This window comes from Bidens hawaiensis, unplaced genomic scaffold, assembly GCF_021521415.1.
Source record: "Bidens hawaiensis isolate Kalapana, Puna unplaced genomic scaffold, B.hawaiensis_p1.1 tig00001179_1, whole genome shotgun sequence".
NCBI lineage: Eukaryota > Viridiplantae > Streptophyta > Magnoliopsida > Asterales > Asteraceae > Bidens > Bidens hawaiensis.
Window position 1 is genome coordinate 1,723,281 of NW_027491068.1, and position 19,366 is coordinate 1,742,646.

Here is a 19,366-nt window from a genome sequence, read left to right on the forward strand (position 1 = left end):
GCGGTATAGACGGAGCGACATGATTAATAATCATTTGTAGAAACCGAGGATACATAATAAAACGCTCGCGCGCCGTCGCCCGTCTCTGACGATCAATCTCGTAAAAGATTAGCTGACTAAAAGAATATCTGCGGTTGTAAGTCAGCGCAATCATAGCCGATTGCATCGTCGCACCCATCCCGTCTGTTCCTGCCTTTCTGCCGGACATGCATACTATCAACACATGCATCAAAAAGCGCCATTGATCCAGCAGAAAGCCTTTCCTCCTCTGCGAGTCCCCCAGCGGACCCGAATAACCCATCCTTAAGTAAGCTCCGTCACGGAAAGGAGCTACGAATTCCGTTGGGTAGTCTCTCGTTTCATCACCGAACTGCAGAGCCAACCGTATGTCTTCCGAGGAAAACTGTATGTCTTGACCATTGACAGTTGCTCGCATCACTGGAGGCTCAGGTCTGCAATCATAATACACCGTCTGCCAGAAATCTTGAATGTTGGGCAGAGATATGGGTAGTGTATTAGTGATCGCGTGAAAAACTCGTGATCGTTGGAGAAATGTGATAATCTCCCTATAGTCTTCAACGCCTCGTGCGTCTGGATCCAAAGTGATGTATTGGTTATGGGCTGGGAAGAATTGTCGTTGCTCATCACCATCATCACCTCCAGTACCTCCAACAGCAGCCATATCTGCACAAACCAAATCAAGTTAGAGACCATATAATCATCTCACAAGTTCGCTGTGTACCATATGCGAAGTTGTGATGTACAGGCGAATTTAAAGGTGAGGCGAAGTTGGGAACAACTTCGCTTCATCTGTAAGTTCGTCTAAAAACTTATAAAAAATTTGAAAATAGGCGAAGTTGTGTTCAAGGCGAAGTTATGGATAACTTCGCCATAGGCGAAATTAAGCTTCAAGCGAAGTTGTGGATAACTTCGCTGAAGGCGAACTTAAGCCACTGGCGAAGTTGAGAATAACTTCGCGTAAACCTTAACTTCGCCTGAATCTGAAACGGCGACTGTTCAGATTCAAACAAGGTTTATCCGATGTTTCGGACCGATTTAACGATCTAACAATGAAGTCCAACATATTTCAATGGTGTTAGGATGAAAAGGTCGTCCATGAACACGTAACGTGAGGTCGGAAAACTTGGTTTCTAAGGTTCGACGACCCGAGGTCTCGAACCGGGTAAAACTATAACGAGAAAGATAGGATGATATTGACTACACATACCACGAGTATAGTAGAAACTAGGAACACAAGATCGAAATCGAAAGCGAAGAATAAGATCCGGATGTATTGGTTATTCGAACAAGTTCGCCGGTAATTCGAAAAAAATGATATAGTTACTGTTTACAATCCCTTATATAGGGCCGAGTTGGTTCAGGCGAAGTTACTCTTAACTTCGCCAAGGCGAAGTTAAGCACAACTTCGCCGAATTCAACAACTTCGCCCGTAATTTTCAAAATCAGCCCTTTAAGTTTGAATAATCCTGAATTTAACCTTATTAATTACCAAAAAGAGTTAAACAAATATGATCAAGACCTAGTAACCAACAATAATATAACTACAAAAAACCAAAAAACTTAGAAAAATTTTAACGAAATAAGGGATCAAATTTCAGTCTAGTCAGGGACCACTACGTTTTAGAAAAGATCCTAACAGGAATCATACTAACTATGTGACTGTCACTTAGATCCGTGTTTGGCTGTATTATGACATAGAGACACAGGTTGTAAGCATGTAAATAACGTAAATGGTTTTCATCGTTTCTGTGATACGGATTAAGGTTCAGTTAAGCTCAAAAATTTAAGTTGGCAACATCTCAGAGATAATGATGTCTTCTATCTATTCTCAAAGCGTATTTGGCTATACCCAAGTCACCCCGAATTGACTTCGACCCATAATGTCTGATTATCTTGTAGATACACTATGTCTGCCTCCCGTTTTCTTCTAACTCCAGACTTGAGAAATTTATATACACGTATATATATATATATATATATATATATATATATATATATATATTTTTTTTTTTTTTTTTTTAAATTAAACATTTTTATCGACTTCGGAGTACTAAATCACTGCAAGTCCCGAATCTGGATCACTGCAGTATCTTGAAATGCTTTCTTCACGGGAATCAGAACACTCACAGGCTCGTGTATGACTGGGTAGTCGCTTTTCTGCCTATCCTTCGAAAAGATATGTATGAAGACATACAAAACTCTTAAGGAGTTTCCACGTAAATTCGAGTAAATTTAAGTGAGTATCACATACACTTTTACGCACCATAAAAATTACCATGACATACAATGACTGTTCTAAAGCCTTTTAAGCCTAATAACTTCACTAGTTAAGCACACACAATCAATATATATATCATTTTCCAAGGTTGGATCAATTTTCTGTTAAACACAGCATAGAACTTCATACGAAGTAACAGACTTGAACATTAATTTCATTTCCCACAAAAAAAACTATAAATTCAATCGCCCCAATCACGTCAAAGTCGTCAGGTAAACGGCTATCCTGAAGATCCAATGGATCAACTGGACCGACCACATACAAGTATGTGTCCTTCTTACTAAGTATGACCGACTAATTTTCAGCAACTGAAAGAACACACGTCATAGCTGCCCCGGTCACTTTCAGTCTTCCAGTTAATGGCTATCCTCATTCTCTACGTTGAAACGAGGACCAAAACATATCCTAGGATATGTCCATCAAACTGAGGTAACCGACTAATTTTAAGCAAAAATGACCCATGTTTTTTTTTTTTTTTTTTTTTTTTTTTTTTTTTTTTTTTTTTTTAAATCAAAGACATGGTTACTCGGGATTGATCATCCCGTTTAGCTCAATTAGGTTTTGAAATCTGGATTTATCAAACGCTTTTGTAAACAAGTCAGCAAAATTTTCAAGTGTATCAACTTTTTCGATCTTTATCAGTTTCTTCTCAGCACAATCCCGTATGAAGTGATGACGAATGTCAATATGCTTAGTTTTACTGTGCTTCACGGGATTGTTAATTACTGAGATGGCGGCAGTGTTATCAATTAAAATAGGAGTAAGTAAGAAATTCAGACCATAGTCGCGCAATTGTTGCTGAATCCACAAAACCTGAGAGCAGCAGTTGGATGCTGCCATGTATTCAGCTTCGCATGTTGAAATTGCAACTGATGTCTGTTTCTTGCACTGCCAGGAAACTAATCTTCCTCCAAGAAACTGACAGCCTCCTGTTGTTGACTTCCGACTCTGATTACAGCCACCATAATCAGAATCTGTATACGCCACCAGTTCAACGTCTCCTCCCTTTGGGTACCACAACCCTAGTTTCGGCTTGCCCTTAAGATACCGCAAAATCCTCTTCACACCTTTCATGTGAGATTCCTTTGGGTTTGCCTGAAAACGAGCACAAAGACAAACAGAAAACATTATATCGGGCCTAGAAGCAGTTAAATACATTAATGAACCTATTATCGCCCGATACAGAGTAGGGTCCACATCTGCGTCACCATCTGATTCAGCGCCCAATTTGTGATTGACGCAGATTGGGGTGTCATATGGAGAACTGTCCTCCATCTTGAATCTCTTCAGCACATCATGAACATACTTTGTTTGATGAATGAACATCCCATCCTTCTTCTGATCAACCTGCAATCCTAGAAAGAAGGTTAGTTCACCCATAGCACTCATCTCGAATCGTTTCTTCATGACAGCCTCAAAATCCTGACACATGGATACTCTTGATGCAGCAAAAATGATATCATCCACGTAGACTTGAACCAGTAAGAAGTCACATCCTTCTCTCTTCACAAACAGCATACTGTCAATCAATCCTCTTTCAAAACCATTTTCCAGCAAGTAGTCCGATAACGTTGAATACCAGGCACGAGGTGCCTGATGTAACCCATATAACGCCTTGCTCAACCTGTATACGTGATCCGGAAAGTCTGGGTCAGGAAAACCCGGAGGTTGCTCAACAAACACAACCTCATCAACTTTCCCGTTAAGAAACGCGCTCTTCACATCCAACTGAAATACCTTCATCTTTTTAAATGTAGCAAACGCCAAAAACAATCGAATCGCTTCTAACCGGGCAACAGGAGCGAAAACCTCATTGTAGTCAATACCCTCTTGTTGATTAAAACCTTTAACAACCAGCCTCGCCTTATTTCTCACGATAATCCCCTTTTCATCTCTCTTGCACTTGAACACCCATTTCGTGCCTATAGCATGCACATTCTTTGGTTTTTCAACCAAAGTCCAAACTTCCATTTTTTCGAACTGAGCCAACTCTTCTTGCATGGCTTCGACCCACGAGCTGTCCTTTAAAGCCATTTGATAATTCTTCGGTTCGACTTGGCTTATGAAGCAAGAGTACAAACATTCGTTCATGATACCTGTATCTTTCATGCTTGTATAAACACAGGTGTGCTCATTCAAGCTACTTCTGGTTTGTACACTAGAGGACACATCACCTATAACATTCTCCAATGGGTGATCTTTGTGAATTCTCGTGGTCGGAACAGCACCGACATGCAAATTGTCTTCCAAGTTTGAAGAGATCTCATCTATGGTAGTTTCAGGCTGAGAGTGAAAAGGATTAATAAACTCATCTTCAGTTGAGGCCGCAGGGGTATCGATAGGGTTTGATGTGGAAGGCTGAGATTTTTCTGTCATCTGATGTTGCACTACCTCCTCTTCCTCATCAAAAATCATCTTCGTCACTGCTCTTTCGTCTTCTTCAGAAATTTCCAAAGTAGGTACGTTAAACGACTTAAAAAGTTTAACATAGTCAAACAGCTCAGCAGGTCCATTGCTTGGTTTTGGCGGTTGGTAACTAGTAATGTCGGTGTTACAAACCACCTCCACCTTGCAAGTTATCGTATTGAAGACCCGTCTGTTGGGAGTCCCAACAACATAACCGACTAGGATTCCCTCATCAGCTACTTCACCAAATTTCGAATTAGTCTTCAAAATCGAACAAGGAGACCCAAAAGGTTCAAGACCGCACAAGTTGGGCTTCCTTCCGTGCATAAGCTCATAACAGGTTTTTCCAAGTCTCTTAACGGTTAACACCCGATTCAGAACATAGCAGGCTGTAGCAACTGCTTCAGCCCAGAACATCACAGGAAGCTTTGAGTCTGCCAGCATAGTTCTGGCTCCTTCAATCAACGTTCGGTTCTTCCTTTCAGCTACTCCGTTCTGTTGTGGAGTATACGGAGCGCTGTATTGATGCTCAATACCCTTCTGAAGACAAAAGATTTCCATCTCAAAGTTCTTGAACTCTGTCCCATTGTCGCTTCTGATGAATTTAACTGATTTACTCATGACGTTCTCGACTTTTGTAATTAGATTCTTCACCATCTGAGTCGTCTCGTCTTTCGTTTTCAGAAAATATACCCACGAGTATCGCGAGTAATCATCAGTTATCACCAAGCAGTAAGAAGTACCACCTAGACTTTGTACATTCACCGGACCGAAGAGGTCCATATGAAGTAGTTCTAGAGTACCAGCAATTGAGTTGATCGTCTTGGTGAGATGGCTTTTCTTGTGTTGTTTTCCCTTCTTGCACGCTATGCATTTATCTTCAAAGTTAAAACTCTTTAAGGGAACGCCCATCACAAGCCCATTTTTGACAATGAAGTTCATCTTACGAAGATGAATATGTCCCATTCTCCTGTGCCACAATTCTGATTCTGATTCGCTTGCTTTTGTCATTAAACAAGATTCTCCGGTGGCCATTTCAGTAGACCTCATATCCATCACGTATGTATTCGTTTCACGTGGAGCTTTCATTACTATCCATTCTTCTGGTATATGAAAACCAGGCTTCAATACAATCGCTTCATTTTTAGTGAAATGGACAGTGTATTCTTTATCACAGATCTGCGACACACTCAGCAGATTGTGCTTTAATTCCTCCACAAAGTTTACATTTTCAAGTGTCATTCTCCCATTCGACACAGTTCCTCTACCGGTAATCCTTCCTCCGCTTTCACCTGCAAAACTAACTCTAGCTCCCTGAACAGGTTTTAAGTCTTGCAACAAGTGTTTGTTGCCTGTCATGTGCCTGGAACAGCCGCTATCAACAATCCAAAGATTGTTTGCAGCCCTGTTCAACTGTTCCTGCACAATAAAACAAAGAGTTAGAATCTTGGGACCCAAGACCAATTGGTCTTGGATCGATACGTCCCGTACCCTGGCTTTCTTAAGTTAGCATCAGGATAATTTCTGTAAGTCCTGTTAGGGAATCTCCCTGCAGATTGTGTGTAATGCCTTCCAAACCTTTGAGAATTGAAGGTGCTATATCTTGAGGTTTGGTTGTAAAACTGAGGTTGGTTTTTATGAAAACTTGAATTCGTTACATTTTGGCATTTTTTAAAGTTTTCATTTTTAGCAGTAACAAAATGACGCTTATACTCAGTTTTATTTGGCTTCATACCTCTTAATCTCGGCTCCAGAGGGCAATCTGCAACTAAATGCCCTAATTTGTTACATCTAAAGCAACACCGACTCTCCAATTTCTTGTCAAATGTTGGTTTGGATGTAGAGGTAGTGTTACCAGCCGTTCGTCTCACATAAGGTGGGACGTACGGATTGAGTGGAGAACTCTTTTTAGAAACTTTATTTTTATCTCCATCGGTGGGTAACCCTACCTTCTCTTTTGTCTGATCAGATTCGGACAACTTATCCGAATCCGATGAGACTGGACTCAAAACAGAAATATTCACATTAGAAACTTTCGAACTTGTTTCTCCACAGCTAACACTTGGTTTTACACTTGTAATCTTGATTGGAGTTGTCTGAGGAACTTCGAAATCGACAGATTTCTGAACACTCGGATTATAAGTATAGTTGTGGTTAAAGGGTGGTGGAACTTCATTATATCCGATTCCTCCCCTCTTTGCAGAGGTACCTGGATCACTCACGAGGTGATCAAGGATGGCCGAGGAATTTCTGAACTGCTCAAGTTTGCGGTTCAGTTCCACCACCTTTACCTGGTGGTCAGCAATCTGTTTATCCCGATCAGCAATCACTTTAGTTTTTTCCTCCAAAACTTCATAACTAAGATCAATTATTTCAATTTTCTCAGCAAGTTTAATTTTTAAGCTTTGAACGTCTTTTTCACATGCTTTTATTTTAATTTTATAACTCGTTTCTCTTGCTTTCGTAAAATGGTGATCTTCTTTAATAGTTTTAAAGTCAGCATCTAAATGGACATACTGATCAGTTATTGTTTTAAGTTGCTCAGACAAATTCTCACAACTAGTACAAATAGTTTTAGGACTTACCTCGGAGCGATTATCTTTGTCATTTGCCATGAAAGCGGTTTCTTCTTCATTTGCTTTCTCAATTTCTTCAACCTTCTCACATTCTTCAGCTTCAGACTCAGCCATGTTTGCTTGCTCACCAGAACCACTTGAGCGTTGATTCCAGTTGTACTCTCCTGCCTCTCTGGTCAACATGGCATTTATCTCTCTGTTAACTCCTGAGTGTTGTGTAGGTCGACCTTGTCCTCGTTCAACCCTCTCATTTCTGCATTCCTTGGCAAAGTGCCCGTACTGTTGACAATTATAGCACCTTACTTTGGACTTGTCGAACCCGGGCCGACCACCAACAAACTTTCTCCCCGTCTTATTCATGAAACGCTTGACTCGCCTCACTATCATGGCCATTTGCCATTGCAAATCCATCTCCTCCAGATCATCAGCATCGATCTGGTCATAATCCTCATCCAGAACAGCAGGGTCCACAATCTTCCCCTGGATGTAGTTTTCATAGGAAGCAATAAATGATGCATAGACTGCAAACTGCTCTTCAGCAGATTTTACACTCATAGGCATCTTGGAATAACTATTGCTTGATGCATTTGCAGAAAAACTACTTGTGGATGCTTGAGGCTTTGAAGTACTAGATCCTCCAGCAACGAAACATACATCACCATTCGTGTTTACAGAAACGTTTCCTTCATGAGACGAGTCAGAGCCTGACTCCCCTTTAGAGTAATAAGCAGCAGATTCAGGCCTTGAACTTGAGCCTGAGTTAACCTTTGCACCATACATACCAGGGTCTTGTATCTGATCTGTAGGTGTTTCTTTTCGAACCATATTAAGCTCATAAGTTCTGAGCTTGTTCACTGCCGTTTCAAGATCATAATTAGGAAAGTCTCTGTCTTCCCTCATAAGAACGGTGTACATTTCCCACTTCGGTGGGAGAGCATCGAGAAGTTTTTCAACGATCTCTTCTTCTCGGTAAGCAATCGAATAATTGCTAAGCTCTGTCATTAGATGATAGTATCTGGTGATAATATCATCCAGCGATTCGTTCTTCAAAAATTTGAAGACGGAGAACTGGGTCTTCAAAAGTTTTACCTTCGATGCACGGATACCCACATTCCCCTCGAATCTATTTTCAAGAGCATCCCAAAGCTCTCTTGCAGAAGTGTATTTTCGGAACGTATGGAGAACTTCTTGAGGAAGTGCCATTGTTATCGCAGCATGGGCCTTGCTTTCGGCCTCGTACATTTTCTTTTCTTCGTCCTCCATTTTGCTGTACTTCTTAACTACGTCACGGCCTTCGTATTGCATAGTAGGAGGGATATATCCATCCTGGATGCACACCCACATTTTGGCATCCTGGTATTTGATGTATTGGATGAATCTATCCTTCCATGCCACGAAGTCAGTTCCTTTCATAAGCCTCGGGGCCTTAGTGGCAGACCCCGCTTCTACCTCCATCTTGACCAAATCGGAGATATTGATCGACGACATCCTTGCAAAAACCTGAAAAACCTGGAAAAACAAAAAAATATTAAAACAGCTCAGTTGGCGAAGTTAAGAATAACTTCGCTTGAAGGTTAACTTCGCTGAAAGAGAACTTCGCTGAGGTCTTAAATTCGCTTGATTTGGGCGAAGTTAAGAATAACTTCGCTTAGCTCTGGCGAACTTATGAGTTGAGCGAACTTGGGTTTGAAGCGAAGTTGCGGATAACTTCGCTAAGGCGAACTTATGAAGTGAGCGAAGTTGTAGTTAACTTCGCTAATCCTTATATCTTCGCCAAAAACCCTAATTCCAGCGACGGCAACTTCGCCTGAAGAATGGTAACTTCGCCCGATGAACGGTAACTTCGCCCGATGAACAGGGAAGTTTGTTCAGATCTGTTTTCGTCAATCCAGCAGCTCCCGATCAATGCAAAGGCTTGAAAATGACTGTCAAGCACTAGCAAAACTCAATCCCAACAAAAACACGTCCCGCGAATAGGTCAAACGAGACGTTTTCTACACCCGCGTGAAATCCCGAACCTCACAATCGAGCCGATTGGCTCTGATACCAATTGTAGGTTCCTGGACAGATCGTACACGGGATATCGCTAACAACGCAGGTGCGGAATCCCTGCGCAGGTAGTTACGAGTGTAGAGATAGAATCACACGAGCAATAAATCAAACACGTTATATTAATAACCGAACACGTGACTCACGGTCACTATTACAGAAGATGACACGTAACAATACGAAACACACTGAAACAAACCCTAAAACGACCAACTCAAACTGTTTCGTCTGAAACAGTTTATATACACGACAACTTCGCCATAGGCGAAGTTGTCAATAACTTCGCTGATTCAACAAGTTCGCCATAGCGAACTTGTTGACAACTTCGCGCATTACAAAACAAAACATAATTACATTACAGACTCGATTACAAATGCTAGACTATGAACTACTGACACACATGTACCAACACAAATGACTGACTACAAAAGTTTTGGGCAACTTTCATAGAAGATCGATATTTACTATTTTAACGATATATAAATCAGGGGGAGACAATACGCGTTGCACTCTTTTTCCCTTTGCTATGGTTTTGTCCCGCTGGGCTTTCCTAGCAAGATTTTTAATGAGGCAGCATCTCCAAGCGTATTAAGTTGATAACTAAGGGGGAGTGTTATGAATTATTATTATTATGGTTATCAACACCTAAAATAGATTTGACTTCTTCTCCAAGTTTCTCATCCCTATATAATATTCTTGTATCTCATTGTATTATACACACATAATTAATGAAATATCCATCTTTCTCCCTAAATATCTTTCTCGCATGTTTGGCTATTAGGCTTGATTTACAACAGAAAAGTTAGTGTTCACACTCTATAGTTTTTTAATATATTTTAAAAGTGGTTGTGAGTGAAATAAAGATAAATGGTAATGATAAATGTATAAGAAAAATATTATTTAATTGAAAACATAGAGAATATATAGTGATTTTTAATCTAATTTTGAATTTGAAGATAACGTATTAGATGTGAGTGCTCTTATCATCTTATGTAGTAGCTTACATAAAGCTATGATTGTGGTATGTTACTTGTAACTTGTAAGATTATGCCTTTTTGAAACTTAAAAAGATTTTAGAATTATATGTAACTCTTGTTTTAATGTTTTGTGATAGGAAGCATGCATATGGAGTTGTGGACGACAAAAATCAAGAACATTTGGAAATTGATCTTCCCTGTATTTGAAATAATGTTAGTGCTTGTTTATATACAAGTTAAACCAGGACGTGTAATATCTTCTGTTTTTCATAATTATCTTACGGATTTGTATTGGTTGCCGGCATGAAAGCTAATTACCAGGAGGTCACTCATCATGGTACAAACTCCAACATGTGCCCTTAACTGTGGAGTTTTAATGGGATCCACAACTAACGCGCCTAGAACACATGCAATATTTGAGGCGGCATATTTGTTAGTATGAACCAAAAATCTCTCATGTACATAATTGATGTGAGATTTACCTCTAGGGTGTTATACTTTCCTGTTTAAATTAAGGGTCTTGTATATCAATCTAGAACATTAAAATTCTTATTATATACTTGGAATTTACTTTTGATTTTGTAGGAAAAAGTTGAAGAGAGTGTGTTTGGTAGATGTTAAGGATATAATATGACTTGAAGAACTTAATGACTAAGGATGATATCATGAGGCCTGTTGAGTAAAATTGGTAAATATTGACGTACAATGAAACTCTTGAGGCTAAAATGATGTTCCATTTCGATATAGGTTGAGCTATATATGCTCAGATTCAAGTTAAAAGTTGTGTGAGACAAACTTATTTTACATATAAATAAAAGTAAACATAAATATGAACATATGCTCAAATATTGGGAACACAAGATTTTTAATAAAAGCATGTTAATTTCTTGTTTGATTAATAAATTACCAACGCCCGTTGATTTCTTCCCCTTTTAATCTGTTGATACTCGTGGGTTGTTAGAATATAGAAGAAAAGTTGAGGCGGGCGTATATACTTCATAAGCAGAACGGTACCCTCCAACTTTTCGTCGACAGTGTAGATTTATTTATTTTTTAGGTCATTTTCGTATTTCGCTACCCCTGAAAAAATATTATGTTACATTTGTTTGTTTAAAGGCCAACCAATTTTAAAGTTCAAATTAGATAAAACCCAAATAATTTTATAGCCCAAATCAAATCAAAAAAACTAATTGTTATTTCTTTTGTTTGAACGAAAAAATATTACTTAGTTCTTGCCAATTACATCCAAATCACTAACCCCGTTAAATTTTATTGTTAAGTCATGGGTAAACTTGTCTTTTCACTCTTTCTTTATTACAATATTTATTTCAGTGAGCTACAGTTTTCGTCCATGTGGTTTGTCCAAATCTGGGTTTAGTCCAGTAGTTTCAAATTTGTATTATTTTTCCTATGGTTTCATTTTACTTGCAATTAAACCTGAATTCCTAATCTCGTTAAGTCTAGTCATTAATTCCATCAATGTGCAGTTGTGCTCCTTTTTTTTTCCTTTTCCCCAAATACACTTCAGCCCCTCAGGTGAGGGGGCATGCGAATTAGGTTTGAAATTTATTTGGGGAGAAAAACGACAAAACTGATTGTCACGTGAAGGACATGCAGATGGGTTAATGATCAGACTTAACCAGGTTAATAAATTCGGGTTTAATTGCAAGTGAAATGAAACTACAAGGACGAAAAATTGCAAGCTTGAAACTATTGAACTAAAACGCAGATTTCGATAAATCATAAAGACGAAAACAACAGTTCACTGAAATAAGTATTATAATATAGAAATAGTGAAAAGACATGTTTACCACTAACTTAACGATAAAATTTAACGGCGTTAGTGATTTGGATGTAACTGGCAAGAACTGGGAAACGTGGATGGTCGATATGCAAGAAATAAACTTTGTTTTGTGGACTGAATTCGCATTATTTGTCGGACCACAAAGATGAAAATAACATTTTACTCAAAAAAGGAAAAAGAAATTTAAACTTAGATTACATAGTTTTCAAAGAACCCGTACTTAGGGGGGGAGGGGTGGTGGATGTGATGAAATTTCTCATCACACCCACCCAATCAAATGGTGCCACATCACCAACTCCAAATCCATCACATGTGATGAATTTTTACTAGGGGTGGTGTGGTGGTGTGGTGTGATAGGAATATTTTTGTATTTGTTTTGTTTTGTTTTTTTTTTGCAACTTAAAAAAATAAAACAATATTTTACTAGAACATAAAAAATAAATACAATAGTTTACTAGAACATAATCAACTTAAAAATTAGAAATAAAAGATAAAAGTTACAATAAACGTCTACTCCTCGTCTGAATCCGGAAATTCCAAACCTAAAGAACCTATAAGCTCAACTAGATCCCGTCTCAACCGATGATGAATATCTTCATCCCGCAAGTCTAATTGGACATCATCGGGAACGGGAACTTGAGTCGCAGGATCCGGTACCCAATTTGGAGAAATTGCATTTCAATATTCTTTTATTAACATATTGTGTAATATGATGCATGCATACACGTAGCTAGAGATCGTGGGTTTTTCATTGCACGAACCGGTCGACTAAGTATGCACCATCTACCCTTTAAAACACCGAAAACTCTCTCGACATCTTTTCTTGCCGATTCTTGCAACTTCTTGAACGCCTTTTCATTGGTCTCGACAGGAAACGAAAAGGCTCACAAAAACAGACCATTGCGGGTAGATACCATCGACAAGATAGTAGCCACGTCTGTAATATCTCCCGTTGACAAAATACGGACAGAAAGGTGCGGTGCCATCTGTTACGCTCTGAAACAACGGTGAGAACAGTGATGTCGTTGTTTGAGCCGGGAACCCCAAAATAAGAATTCCAAATCCATAAATCATTTGATGCAGCCGCTTCTAGTGAGATGGTCGGTCGTTTGATATCACCCCTAACATACGCCCCTCGCAACTCCCGTGGACAATTCCTCCATTCGATATGTGTACAATCGATGCTACCGAGCATCCCTGGAAAATGCCATCTAGCCTCGTGTGCGGCGTAAAGACGTGTGATGTCGTGTCTTGTTGGTTTTCGTAGAAACTCTTTGCCATACAATTTTATAATCGCGTTACAAAAGAATTGTAGACATTCACGTGAAGTTCTCTCAGACATTTGTAAGTATTCATCGAATTGGTCGGGTGGGTTACCTGTCGCTAGTTGACGAATAGCGGATGTGCATTTTTGAAGCGCCGTAAAACTTCGTTTGCCCCTCGCGTCGTAAGATTCTTGAAACCATTCTTCGTTTGCTTTGACGTCGGCTACAATCTTTAAAAATAAAGATTTCGGCAAACGAAAGCGTTCCCTAAACTTCTCGTCATTGTATTTCGGCTCTTCCACAAAATAGTCGTTCATTAGCACGTCGTGGGCATGTATACAATCACGCTCCACCACTTTTTTCTTCGGACGACTCGGGTCTTCATGTTCGTTATATAGCAACAGGAACCATTCGAGAATGTCATCGTCCGAAGACGAAGAGCTATCGGTGTCTAAGGGAAGCAAGTAATTCAGAAATGCCATATTTTTTTTGTTGTGAATGAAGGGGAAGTTTGAGAGTGTTTTTTAGTTGGATTTGGTTTATGTTTTGGTTTTGATTTTATATTGTTTTTTTTTTTTAATTTAACCCCCCCCCCCCCCCTCCCAACGGCTCCTTCCCTCAACGGCCACTTTTTTCCTTGGAAACCCACCATCACTTGCGTGAATGCCATCACTCAACCACACCATCACGCGCATGATACACCACCAGCGACGGTGTTGAGTGATGCCATCACGCGTGATGGGCATTCATCACGCAGTGCCCCGGGTGGCCTTAACCTTAACTACGATGATAAAGTAACTAATTTTTTGGGAAAATAACAATAATGATAGTATCATTATGTTAAAAGATTAATCTAGAATAATAACTTAAAAGCTAAATGACTAATTAAACAATTAGAAAAAAAGTTACCCCCCCCTTCCCGCGTTATGTTTTTTTTATCCGCGTTGTATGTAAAACGCTAGGAATGGCACGAAATTCAAGGACATGACCGTTGCATGTTACCGTTGGAGAATAACAAAAAAATTATTTCCTATATATTAAACCATTTCATCCCCAATCAAAACTCATCAAATTTATAAAAGTTCTCTTTCAACTCTATAATTCCTTACACAAAATTCACTATATATGGATCCTCCATCTATATATAAACAGTTTTTCGGGCCCGACCAACAAGCCGAGGACGTGGAGGAGGAACAGGCGGTTACGAGTGCGATTATGCTCACTACAAAATATATGAGTTCTGTTACGAGTGCGATTAGCTCTCCACCACCCCCCGTTTCAAAAAGAGCATATATCGAACGAGATCGTTCCGAAGTCAACAACCGGTTGATGGCGGATTACTTCTGCGACTCGCCGAGATACAAGAACCTGTAGACCTTTAGGCGTTGTTTTCGGATGTCTAAAAATTTATTTATGCGCATCACCAATGATTTGGAGCGTGAGTTTGATTACTTTCAGCAAAAGCCTGACGCTCGAGGGACGCTAGGATTCACGACTATTCAGAAGGTTACGTCAGCCGTACGCGTGCTCGCCAACGGAAACACGACCGACATCAACGACGAGTATTTAAAATGTCCGAAAAAACAACTCGGGACACCTTGGAGTATTTTTGTTACGGGACGTTTTGTTTTTTTTAAATAGTTTATCACTTGTTTATTGTGATCATTTATTTTATAAAAGTTTTGTAAAATATAGGAATATTGAAACTTTATGGACCATATTATCTGAGATAGCCCAACTTTAACAATCTACAACGTCTTTACGAGGCACATACAAGGGTGCATGGTTTCCCCGGCATGATAGGGAGTGTAGATTGCATGCATTAGGAATGGGCTAATTGTCCAACTGCATGGCGATGTCAATTCACATGAGGTCACCAATAGGGACCAACGGTTAGCCTTCAAGCGATCGTTGAATACGACCTTTGGATTTGGTCGGCCTTCTTTGGTGTTCCCGGTTTCAACAATGATATAGCCGTCTTAGAGCAGTCTCCTGTGATGGAGAGTTACATATCTGGGACCGTTCCCGTCGCTTCGTTTTGGGCTAACGATAACTTCTACCATCATGGGTACTATCTGGGTGATGGAATATATCCAGAGTTCGCGATAATCATTAAAACATTCAGAGACCCGATGGATGAAAAAAGACAGTATTTTAAGAAAGTGCAAGAGTCTGCGAGAAAGGATATCGAGAGGTGTTTTGGTGTTCTTCAACAAAGATGACATTATGTTAAAAAACCTTGTCGTCTGTGGTCTTTAGAAAGAATGAGATGTGCTATGTATGCGTGTATCATAATGCATAACATGATCATCGAGGACGAGGGAAGAGCAATATGTCCAACTTTCATACCGGACCCGGATCCACCACGGACTCCGGCAAGTATGGAGCAACGACTCGAACACTCGGATTCCGTGCGGTAAGAGAGATACATAACGCACTAAAGGAGGATTTGGTCCAACATCTTTGGATGTATCAGCCACTGCTTGGTGAAAACGATGATCAAAACGAGGGCAACAATGAAGACGATGATGAAGTCAACGACGACGATGGCGAAGATGATGAAAACGACGATGAAGACGACGACGACGATGAAGAGGGCGAAGACGACGACGACAACAACAACGGAGAATAGTTTTTTTTTTATTTTCATGTAATATTTATTTAATAAAATATTATTGTTATTTGAGTATTCTTATTAAAAATTAAAAAAAAAAACAAAAAGTGTAAAAGTGACTGGGCGCCACGTGGCGCATAATGCCTTGGGGTGGAGAGTTATGACTACAACCTGTTTTTGTAAAAAATCATAACTCTGACTGGGCGTCACGTGACGCATAATGCCTGGATGTGGAGAGTTATGACTACACATGGTCTTAAGTCGGTACTAAACATAAATTGGAATCACGGATTTAGGTAGAATACAAAGCATTTACAAAAAATGAACCTTCAGTTTTATAATCCGAAAACCAAAAATGTTCGTTTGAGCCCAAAGTTATAGATTACTTTTACTTGACAGTAATTAAGTACTCTATATTAATCTTTACCATTGGTTAAAATAACATAAATCAATAAAAAACTATAAATAAGTAACAATTATATTATTTAAATAAAAAAATTTAAAAGTTGTTAGTTATTTATTCATGTTACTTCAAGTTATAAACTTTTTGTGTTGAAATAGACATTGATTTTATGATGAAATCTTTTATTTTTATTTTAACATATCATATTCATAGTTTATAATTTTATGGCTGTCATTTACGATATAGTTAAATAGTTTATATTTTGTTTGAATAAACATTTGTATTTTTGTTTTAACACGTAATAATTCACAACACTATCAACAATAAGTCGAAAATTTACCCACGCTGATTTAAAATATTCAGTTAGTAGATATTAAGTTAATGAAACGTGTCGAAATTAATTAATTTCTAGAAGCACACACAAACTATATCAATTTATTATATGCTTAAAAAAATCTTTTTTCATATTAAATATTTCTTGTCCCTCGGGGACAGTATCAATTTATAAGATTGCCGGCGACATGGACTGGAGTAGTCAGTAACTCAGTAAGTACCCAGCGGCTGTTGAGTTTTAAAATAAATATGATATTAGATGATACATGCTAGTTATTTGAGCGTATTTATTCTAATAAAAGTCGAATACATTATATATTATATTTATTTTGACAAAATTGTACGTTGAAATTGTTAAAATTATTAAATTATTAAATTTCAGAAATGCTTGAAGTGTTGTTGAATATTTTATATTTTAAATGAGTTGTTAGGGTGAGTAAGCTTCATAAAGTTTTTGGGCTTTTCATGATTCAAAAATAGGTCAAATGGTAAGTCGTTAGAGGGGTCCAATTGGATCAAATTTCAGATGAGGTAAGTTTTCTCGGTGTTGGTTTTGGCCTCTCTCCGGTTTGTGGAGAGGGCTTTCGTCTTCGGCATTTGTTTAAAAAATTCACAATTCAAACAAAAAATAATCAAGTTCGGCTAAATGAGCATTCTAACTTGTGCTATTAAGATTTAATGAGAACAAGAAAGTGAGTAGTTAAGACTACATAACCGTCTTATATATAATACATTTAAATCAATAATTACAATTTTTTTGTAATTGTTACAATTCTCTATCTAAAATTGATTTTGAATAAAAAAAATCTTAAAATTTTATTAATTGTTAAATGTGAAACCATACGACCCATGATACATGTATACAGTATGAGACCGATCATGGAACTGTGTTTTAAAAATAATTTCAGGTTTGGTATTAGGCGAAACCAATCCGATTAATTACCCTAACACATCATTTTACCATACCTATAAACATATAACTTTTTTTTTGTCTCTGTTTATAGAGGAATCTACTTATCTATACCTTTTTTTATACCTTTTTTTAGTTTTTATATTTCCATCTTTCTTAACTAAAAATAGTAAAAGATACCTGAAAATTATAATTTTTAAAATATTAACGTGCATACCCTATACATGTAGATAACCCACCAATAGTGATTAGTAATGTAGTACGATTAAAATTATGAATGTGCCCCAAACCCGTTTTAGTACACGCTTCATACACGTAAGAAGCTTCCTTCCAAAATGGGAAAATGCATGATCTTAAAAGTTAAAGAGTCACTTAAATTTGACTTCCATGAACAAACTCGTGAATCATGATTAATATTTATTTTTATTGAAACTCATCATGTTTTTGTTCGTCCGAATTTGAAAGAAAATATATAGATAGTTGTGTTTCTAAATTACTATTTAAACTTTTAATTTTGAATATATAATAGTATTGGAATAGTGTGATAACCATTTAAAAATTAAAAACTTTAAGAATCTTTGTTAACTAAAAAACCCCTTCAAGACAAAATAAAAAAAAATTATAAAGCAAAAAAAACACAAAAATAGAAAAAGTAAAAAACCAAAACGTGTTAGTCTTTATACGCATATGTACAATTAAGATAAATGATAATATGCATATGTGTACATTATTTAACTGGAGGTTAACTGATAATATAACTACTAAATGTACAACTAAGATTTTATTTTTTTAAATCGAGATGTTAGATAAATGTACTAATTTATTTTTGTTTTTTTTACAATTTTTTTTATCAATATCTTTTAAAGAGATTTTTTAGTAGATAAAAATGGTTTTCAAAATTCTGAATTTAAAAAGTTCTCTTAAGATCCTCATCCTTGATATATATATATTTTTTTAGAAATACTTTATGATTACAATTGTGAAATTAAACTATGGATTTGTTAACATCTTAAATAGACAAATAATAATGTCATTTCGTTAGAAACAATTGTGAACCATTGGTTATCCTTTATTGATTACATGTCCTACTATTCCCCAAAGGTTATGGTGTTACACTGTTATGGTAGACGCATCCCCTTGATGTTAAAGGTGAAATATCTAAATTCTGCAAGCTGCATAGGGGTGTTAATCGTGTCAACCCGATCGGGTTTCGGGTTAATCGGGTCGGGTTAGTCGGGTTTTTCTTAAAAAATATCTAACCCGAAACCCGACCCTATTAAGGTTCGGGTTAGTCGGGTTCGGGTTATTCGGGTTTCGGGTTAGTCGGGTTAATCGAGTTGACCATGTTACTTTATAATTTTAAGTTGATTTTTATGTTTGTAACTCATGGGTTGCAAAATTTCTCACTCTACTTAATTTTCAATTTATTTCACAAGTAATTATCTTATGATTACATATATAGGCTTGTAAACAAACCGAACAGACATGAATAAAGGCATGCCCGTGTTTGTGCGTTTAACTTTAAATGGATACGATCTTGAACACTTAATCAAACAAATATTTGTGCCCATGTTTGTTCGTTAAAAAATGAACATGTTCATGTTTTTTTATGATCGTTCATTTAAAATCTAAACGAACAGTTCACGAACATTAATGAACACAATTAAACAAGGATAAACGAGCTTTAAGTAACATGTACATACATTAACGAACGCAAACATACATAAAAA